Consider the following 10,004-nt stretch of genomic DNA (forward strand, 5'->3'; position numbering starts at 1 on the left):
GAGCCATCTGAGCCGCCTGCCTGCCCAGCGCATCTGAGCCGCCCGCCTGCCCCGCGTCTGAGCCGTCGTCAGTCCCGCTCAGGCGTCCGCTCTGTCCCGAGCCGTCAGAGCCGTCCGTCTGTCCCGAGCCGTCAGAGCCGTCCGTCAGTAGGAGCCGCCGCAGCCCGCGTCAGACGCCAAGCGCGCCGCCAGTCAGACCGCCAGAGCCGTCGTCTGTCCGAGCCGTCAGAGCCGTCCGGTCAAGTCAGGAGCCGCCAGAGGCCGCCGCCATCAGGAGCCGCCGAGACGCCCGCCAGTCAGGAGCCGCCAAGCCCCGCCAGTCAGGAGCCGCAGAGCCGCGCCCAGTCAGGAGCCGCCAGAGCCGCCCGCCAGTCAGGAGCCGCCAGAGGCCGCCCGCCAGTCAGGAGCCGCCAGAGCCGCCCGCCAGTCAGGAGCCGCCAGAGCCGCCCTGCCAGTCAGGACGCCTCATGTCAGGAGCGCCCTTCAGTCCGGAGCCGACCCCTCAAGTCCGGAGCTCCCCTCAGTCCGAGCTGCCCCTCAGTCCGGAGCTGCCCCTCAGTCCGGAGCCGCCCCTCAGCGCGGAGCTGCCCCTCCGTCCAGTGGCGCCCTCGGGATGGTCTTCAGTCCGGGACTCGCTGCAGGGTCGCCGTTCCAGAGGCAAATGCAGACGCCTCAGTCTGACGCCATTAAAATTTGATTTACCACCTTCACAAGTGCAGTTCCAGTGCTATGATGGGGTCTAAACCCAGACGGAAGCATTTTGTAAAAAAAAGAAGCAACAGCTTTTTCATTTATTTTGAGAGGAATGGGAGATTCGAATTTCTTGTCAATAGGGGCGCTGTTTTCACTTTGGAAAAAATCGTGCCCAAATTAAACTGCCTCGTACTCTATTCTAGATCGTACAATATGCATATTATTATACTATTGGATAGAAAACACTCTCAAGTTTCTAAAACTGTTTGAATTATATCTGTGAATAAAACAGAACTCATTTTGCAGCAAACTTCCATACAGGAAGTGAAAAATCTGAAAACGATGCTCTGTTCCAGGGCCTGCTATTCAATTGCCTAATATTTATCGATATGCATGCACTTCATACGCCTTCCACTAGATGTCAACAGGCAGTGGAAGGTGGAAAGGGTGTCTAGCTTGATCTGAGGTCGAACAAGAGCCTTTGGAGTGGGAGGTCAGGAATTCCTTTGTCTACCAAGGCGCGAGGCGGAGCTCGACATTGGCTTCTGAAAAAGTTCGGTATACACGGCTAATATCTCCGGCTCTGTTTTTATTTGATACATATTAGAAAAACACATAAAGTAGGTTTTTTAACCGAGTTTCATCAGTTTATTCACGTTATTGGACTTTTGGAGTTTTCCGTTTTTGCGTCGAGGAAAAACTCATCAACATTGGCTAGCATTATGGCACGAATTCGACAGGAGAAAAGGACATTCTAAAACCAAACGATTTATCTCGACCTAGGACTCGTTGTACAAGATTCTGATGGAAGCTCAACAAAAGTAAGAACAATTTATGATGTTTTTCGTATTCTGTGGAAATAGTTATTCCTATTCTTGCCGTTTTGCGCGGGCGCTGTCTTGCAATAACGCAAGCTGTTTGTTATGGAAAAGTTATTTTTAAAAATCGTTGCATTAAGAACCAGTGTTTCTTTCATTTGCCATACAACAAGTATTTTATGTTAAAGTTTATGATGAGTTCTTGGTCAGATTAGGTGAGTGTCCAAACTAGCTCCGACATTCTGGTGAATCGATGCTACATATTCACAATGTATAACCACGGTTTGCAGCTCTAAATATGCACATTTTCGAACAAAACATAAGTGTATTGTATAACCTGATGTTATAAGACTGTCATCTGATGAAGTTGGTCAGGTTAGTGATTAATTTATATCTTTTGCTGGTTTTTGCGAATGCTATTATGCGGTGAATAAATGCGGTTGTGTGTTTGGCTATTGTGTAAGCTATATAATGCTATATTGTGTTTTCGCTGTAAAACACTTAAAATATCGAAATATTGGCTGGATTCACAAGATGTTTATCTTTCATTTGCTGTACACCATGTATTTTTCTATATGTTTTATGATGAGTATTTAGGTATTTCACGTTGCTCTCTGTAATTTATCTGGCTGCTTTGGTGATATTTTTGATGGTAGCTGCAATGTAAAACTATGATTTATACCTCAAATATGCACATTTTCGAACAAAACATAAATTTATTGTATAACATGTTATAAGACTGTCATCTGATGAAGTTGTTTCTTGGTTAGTGACTAATTATATCTCTATTTGGTCGGTTTTGTGATAGCTACCTATGCGGTACAAACATGGTGAAAATATGCGGTTGAGTCTTTGTCTATTGTGGTTAGCTAATAGAAATACATATGTGTTTTCGCTGTAAAACATTTTAAAAATCGAAATGATGGCTGGATTCACAAGATGTTTATCTTTCATTTGCTGTATTGGACTTGTGATTTCATGATATTTATATGCTATTTATACTTGTGGCGCTATGCTAGGCTATGCTAGTCAGCTTTTACTGATGAGGATGCTCCCGGATCCGGGATGGGGTTAAGTAGAGGATATAGGCCGTAGTTTTTTATATTTTCTGGGTCAAGGTTTGTCTTTTACAAGAGAGGCTTTATTACTGCCACTTTTAGTGAGTTTGGTACACATCCGGTGGATAGAGAGTTTATTATGGCAATAGAGAGCAGCTATAGACGTCTTTCAGTATTTTCTTGGAATAGGGTCCAGTATGCAGCTTGAGGTTTAGAGGCCATGACTATTTCATCAATGGTCAAAGATATGTATTAAAAATACGTCTCCTTGATCCTAGGTCCTGGCAGTGTCGTGCAGATCAGGGCAACAGAGCTTTGGAGAAATATGCAGTTTTAAAAGAGTCCATCATTTGCTTCAAATGATCATGATCTTTTCGTCAAAGAAGTATAGAATTTATCACTGCTGAAATGAAAGCAATCTCTCCTTGGAATGCTGCTTTTTAGTTAGCTTTGCGAAGAAATCAAGTATACATTTTGGATTGTTCTTATTTTCCTCAATTAAGTTGGAAAAATAGATGATCGAGCAGCAGTGAGGCCTCTGGTACTGTCTTTTCAAGCTAGTCGGAAGACTCCATGTTGGTGTAGCATCATTTCTGTTCCAATTTTCTGGAAGCTTGCTTCAAGGCTCGGGTTTTCTGTATACAGGAGCTAGTTTCTTATGACAAATGTTTTTGTTTCTAGGCGTGCGACTGCATCTGGGTATTACGCAAGGTTAAATTGAGTCCTCGTTAGGTGGTTAACTGATTTTGGTACTCTGACATCCTTGGTGGTGGAGGAGTCTGGAAGGGCATCTAGGAATTTATAGCACGGCTTTTGATGATCCTTGGTTGGGGTCTGAGCTGATTGTTTGTTGCGATTGCAAATGTAATGAAGTGGTGGTCCGATAGGTGGTCCGATAGTCCAGGATTATGAGGAAAAACATTAAGATCTACAACATTTATTCCATGGGACAAAACTAGGTCCAGAGTATGACTGTGGAAGTGAGTAGGTCTGGAGACATGTTGGACAAAACCCACCGAGTTGATGATGGCTCCGAAAGCCTTTTGGAGTGGGTCTGTGGACTTTTCCATGTGAATATTAAAGTCACAAAAATTTGAATATTATCTCCCATGACTACAAGATCTGATAGGAATTCAGGGAACTCAGTGAGGCACAGGAGGCCTGTAAACAGTAGCTATAACAATTGATTGAATAGGATGCATAGATTTCATGACTAGAAGCTCAAAAGATGAAAACACAGTCGTTTTTTTTGTAAATTGAAATTTGCTATCGTAAATGTTAGCCTTAGCCAGCACCATCTTCAGATTTGCCTTAATAACGTCAGTACCCCTGCCCCCTGGTAAACAGTGTATGATCGCTGGATGATTCATTTTAAGTCTAATACTACGGGCAATGGAGTCGCCAATGACTCGGGTTTTCAATTTGTCCGAGCTAATGGTGGGAGGCTCCGGCGTCTCAGACCCTGTAACGGGAGGAGGAGAGACCAGAGAAGGCTCGGCCTCTGACTCCGACCCGTTGCTTAATGGGGAGAGCGACAGGTTGAGCATTCCAACAGCATACCCAAACAGAAGAATGAGAAAATTGTCCTGCTGTGAGGACTGTGTGAGGGCATTTATACGAGTATCTGTACTTATTGGTGGAACAAACACTGTTTCCTCCTTTCCTACAKTTAAATTACCCTTGCCTAAGGATTGCATCTGAAGCTGGGCTTACAGCACGGCTATCCTCGCRATAAGGCAATCATTCGCCTGTATATTATGAGTATAGTGACTGCAATTAGAAGGCATAACGTTAATGTTTCTACTTAGCTTCGGATGGTGGAGGTCCTGATGAAAGTAATAAAGAAAAACCCTTGAATTAATAGGTGTTCTAAAACTTTTGACCGGTAGGTAGTGTGTGAGAATGCTATTCAATGTCTACAGCTCAGCGTTCAACACCTTAGTGCCCTCAAAGCTCAACAAAAAGCTAAGGACCCTCGGACTAAACACCTCCCTCTGCAACTGGATCGTGGACTTCATGACGGGCTGCCCCCAGGTGGTAAGGTAGGTAACAACACATCTGCCACGCTGATCCCCAACACAGGGGCCCTTCAAGGGTGCGTGCTCAGTCCCCTCCTGTACTCCCTGTTCACTCATGACTGCACGGCCAGGCACGACTCCAACACCATCAATAAGTTTGCTGATGACACAACAGTGTCATAAAAGGGTAAAAATAACCTGTCTCACGACGGTCTAATCCCAGCTCACGTTCCCTATTAGTGGGTGAACAATCCAACGCTGATCACCAACAATGACAAGACAGCCTATAGGGAGGAGGTCAGAGACCTGGCCGTGTGGTGCCAGGACAACAACTTCTACCTCAACGTGATCAAGACAAAGGAGATGATTGTGGACTACAGGAAAAAGAGGACCGAGCAACGCTTTTCTATGAATGGTACTTATTAATAGATGACGGTTTTAGCATTTGAGCAGATTATTGTTCGTGAGTTTGTCGTCTTCTGTCAATAGGGCGACGCTGTTTTCACTTATTGGAAATTAAAAATCAGTCTAAACGTGCTCACCCAAACTTGTTAAAAGAATACTGCTCGCTTAGGTCGCGCACTCGGCTTCCATCTTCGGACTAGATCGTACAAATATTGCATATTATTAATGGGGATTGGATAGACTCTTAGTGACATCCGGATAGATAAAATCACTTGTTCAACGATAATTCTAAATACATGTTCTTTTGAAATTAATATACCCTTGTGAATCTAAAAATATATCTTAGTATTCAAATGGAAGGAAACTAACTCGGTGTTGTTCTAGTTGCCAAACTTCGTAACAGGGGGCAAGTGAAAAATCTGTTGTAAGAATTTTACTCTTGTATTTGACATTAACTTCTTGTTTTCATAAACGAGCCGCTGTTCGCGGTTACTACTATTTCAATTGCCTAATATTTATCGATAAGCCGCAATGACGGGCCACCTGGCTCATACCAGAGGAGACTTCACTGTGTCACAATCCTAAGATGTCAAACTTAGTCCACAGGCAAAGTGCGGAATACAAATCATCAAATTGGTTCTAGGTGGAAAGGGTGTCTAGACTTTTTGGTGTAGGTAATGGAAGGTCGCTTAACACCATCAGAGACACTCTTTTGTACGGAGTGGGAAGGATCGAAGGAAAGCATTCCTCGCAGTTCCTTTAGGTCTTACGGAGGGCGGAATCCAAATCGTGAAGTTGGGGTTTCTAGAAGTCGTCCTTGAGGTGTCACGTTGAGCTCGACATTGGCTTCTGAAAAGCGTTCGGTATACACGGCTAATATCTCCGGCTCTGTTTTTATTTGATACATATTAGAAAAATCATAAAGTAGGTTTTTTTAACCGAGTTTCATCAGTTTATTCACGTTTATTGGGACTTTTGGAGTTTTCCGTTATTTGCGTCGAGGAAACTGAACTCATCAACATTGGCTAGCATTATGGCACGAATTCGACAGGAGAAAAGGACATTCTAAACCCAAAACGATTTATCCTCGACCTAGGACTCGTTGTACAAGATTCTGATGGAAGCTCAACAAAAGTAAGAACAATTTATGATGTTATTTCGTATTTCTGTGGAAAATGTTATTCCTATTCTCTGCCGTTTTGGCGGCGCGTGTCTTGCAATAACGCAAGCTGTTTGTTATGGAAAAGTTATTTAAAAAAATCTAAACGCTTTGCATTAAGAACCAGTGTTTTCTTTCATTTGCCATACAACAAGTATTTTTATGTAAGTTTATGAGTTCTTTGGTCAGATTAGGTGAGTGTCCAAACTAGCTCCGGACATTCTGGTGAATCGATGCTACATATTCACATGTATAAACGGTTTGCAGCTCTAAATATGCACATTTTCGAACAAAACATAGTGTATTGTATAACCTGATGTTATAAGACTGTCATCTGATGAAGTTGGTCAAGGTTAGTGATTATTTATATCTTTTGCTGGTTTTTGCGAATGCTATATATGCGGTGAATAAATGCGGTTGTGTGTTTGGCTATTGTGGTAAGCTATATAATGCTATATTGTGTTTTCGCTGTAAAACACTTAAAAAATATCTGAAATATTGGCTGGATTCACAAGATGTTTATCTTTCATTTGCTGTAACACATGTATTTTTCATATATGTTTTATGATGAGTATTTAGTTATTTCACGTTGCTCTCTGTAATTATTCTGGCTGCTTTGGTGATATTTTTGATGGTAGCTGCAATGTAAAACTATGATTTATACCTCAAATATGCACATTTTCGAACAAAACATAAATTTATTGTATAACATGTTATAAGACTGTCATCTGATGAAGTTGTTTCTTGGTTAGTGACTAATTATATCTCTATTTGGTCGGTTTTGTGATAGCTACCTATGCGGTACAAACATGGTGAAATATTGCGGTTGAGTCTTTGGCTATTGTGGTTAGCTAATAGAAATACATATTGTGTTTTCGCTGTAAAACATTTTAAAAATCGAAATGATGGCTGGATTCACAAGATGTTTATCTTTCATTTGCTGTATTGGACTTGTGATTTCATGATATTTATATGCTATTATTTACTTGTGGCGCTATGCTAGGCTATGCTAGTCAGCTTTTACTGATGAGGATGCTCGGGATCCGGGATGGGTGTTAAGTAGAGGATATAGGCCGATAGTTTTTTATATTTTCTGGGTCAAGGTTGTTGTTTTACAAGAGAGGCTTTTATTACTGCCACTTTTAGTGAGTTTGGTACACATCCGGTGGATAGAGAGTGTTTATATGTTCAATAGGAGGCGCAGAAGCTCTTTCAGTAGTTTACTTGGAATAGGGTCCAGTTGCAGCTTGAAGGTTTAGAGGCCATGACTATTTTCATCAATGGGTCAAGAGATATAGTATTAAAAATTAGTGTCTCCCTTGATCCTAGGTCCTGGCAGTGTTGTGCAGACTCAGGGCAACAGAGCTTTGGAGAAATATGCGTTTTAAAGAGGAGCCCATCATTTGCTTTCAAATGATCATGATCTTTTCGTCAAAGAAGTTCATGAATTTATCACTGCTGAATGAAAGCAATCCTCTCTTGGGGAATGCTGCTTTTTAGTTAGCTTTGCGAAGAAATCAAGTATACATTTTGGATTGTTCTTATTTTCCTCAATTAAGTTGGAAAAATAGGATGATCGAGCAGCAGTGAGGGCTCTTCATACTGCACGGTACTGTCTTTTCAAGCTAGTCGGAAGACTTCCAGTTTGGTGTAGCATCATTTCTGTTCCAATTTTCTGGAAGCTTGCTTCAAGGCTCGGGTTATTTTCTGTTACCAGGGAGCTAGTTTCTTATGACAAATGTTTTTGTTTCTAGGCGTGCGACTGCATCTAGGGTATTACGCAAGGTTAATGAGTTCCTCAGTTTAGGTGGTTAACTGATTTTGGTACTCTGACATCCTTGGGTAGGTGGAGGGAGTCTGGAAGGGCATCTAGGAATCTTTGGGTTGTCCGAGAATTTATAGCACGGCTTTTGATGATCCTTGGTTGGGGTCTGAGCTGATTGTTTGTTGCGATTGCAAATGTAATGAAGTGGTGGTCCGATAGGTGGTCCGATAGTCCATTGATTAAGAGGAAAGATCCACAACATTATTCCAGGGAATAAACTAGGTCCAGAGTATGACTGTGGAAGTGAGTAGGTCTGGGACATGTTGGACAAACCCACCGAGTTGATGATGGCTCCGAAAGCCTTTTGGAGTGGGTCTGTGGACTTTTCCATGTGAATATTAAAGTCACAAAAATTTGAATATTATCTCCCATGACTACAAGATCTGATAGGAATTCAGGGAACTCAGTGAGGCACAGGAGGCCTGTAAACAGTAGCTATAACAATTGATTGAATAGGATGCATAGATTTCATGACTAGAAGCTCAAAAGATGAAAACACAGTCGTTTTTTTGTAAATTGAAATTGCTATCGTAAATGTTACCCTTAGCCAGCACCATCTTCAGATTTGCCTTAATACGTCAGTACCCCTGCCCCTGGTAAACAGTGTATGATCGCTGGATGATTCATTTTAAGTCTAATACTACGGGCAATGGAGTCGCCAATGACTCGGGTTTTCAATTTGTCCGAGCTAATGGTGGAGGCTCCGGCGTCTCAGACCCTGTAACGGGGAGAGGAGAGACCAGAGAAGGCTCGGCCTCTGACTCCGACCCGTTGCTTAATGGGGAGAGCGACGCGGTTGAGCATTCACAGCATCCCTTACAGAAGCCATGAGAAAATTGTCCTGCTGTGAGGACTGTGTGAGGGCATTTATACGAGTATCTGTTCTTATTGGTGGAACAAACACTGTTTCCTCCTTTCCTACTTAAATTACCCTTGCCTAAGGATTGCATCTGAAGCTGGGCTTACAGCACGGCTATCCTCGCTATAAGGCAATCATTCGCCTGTATATTATGAGTATAGTGACTGCAATTAGAAGGCATAACGTTAATGTTTCTACTTAGCTTCGGATGGTGGAGGTCCTGATGAAAGTAATAAAGAAAAACCCTTGAATTAATAGGTGTTCTAAAACTTTTGACCGGTAGGTAGTTGTGTGAGAATGCTATTCAATGTCTACAGCTCAGCGTTCAACACCTTAGTGCCCTCAAAGCTCAACAAAAGCTAAGGACCCTCGGACTAAACACCTCCCTCTGCAACTGGATCGTGGACTTCATGACGGGCTGCCCCCAGGTGGTAAGGTAGGTAACAACACATCTGCCACGCTGATCCCCAACACAGGGGCCCTTCAAGGGTGCGTGCTCAGTCCCCTCCTGTACTCCCTGTTCACTCATGACTGCACGGCCAGGCACGACTCCAACACCATCAATAAGTTTGCTGATGACACAACAGTGTCATAAAAGGGTAAAAATAACCTGTCTCACGACGGTCTACCCAGCTCACGTTCCCTATTAGTGGGTGAACAATCCAACGCTGATCACCAACAATGACAAGACAGCCTATAGGGAGGAGGTCAGAGACCTGGCCGTGTGGTGCCAGGACAACAACTTCTACCTCAACGTGATCAAGCACAAAGGAGATGATTGTGGACTACAGGAAAAAGAGGCCGAGCACACCCCATTCTCATCGACGGGGCTGTAGTGGAGCAGGTTGAGAGCTTCAAGTTCCTTGGTGTCTACACCACCAACAATCTAACATGGTCCAAGCACACCAAGACAGTCATGAAGAGGGCACACATAACATATTCCCCCTGGGAGACTGAAAAGACTTGGCATGGGTCTCAGATCCTCAAAAGGTTCTACAGCTGCACCATCGAGAGCACCCTGACTGGTTGCATCACTGCCTGGTATGGCAACTGCTTGGCCTCCGACCGCAAGGCACTACAGAGGGTAGTGTGTACGGCCCAGTACATCACTGGGGCAAAGCTTCCTGCCATCCAGGACCTCTATACCCCCCCCTCCCCTTTTACACGCT

This window comes from Salvelinus sp. IW2-2015, linkage group LG11 (assembly GCF_002910315.2).
Source record: "Salvelinus sp. IW2-2015 linkage group LG11, ASM291031v2, whole genome shotgun sequence".
Classification (NCBI taxonomy): Eukaryota; Metazoa; Chordata; class Actinopteri; order Salmoniformes; family Salmonidae; genus Salvelinus; species Salvelinus sp. IW2-2015.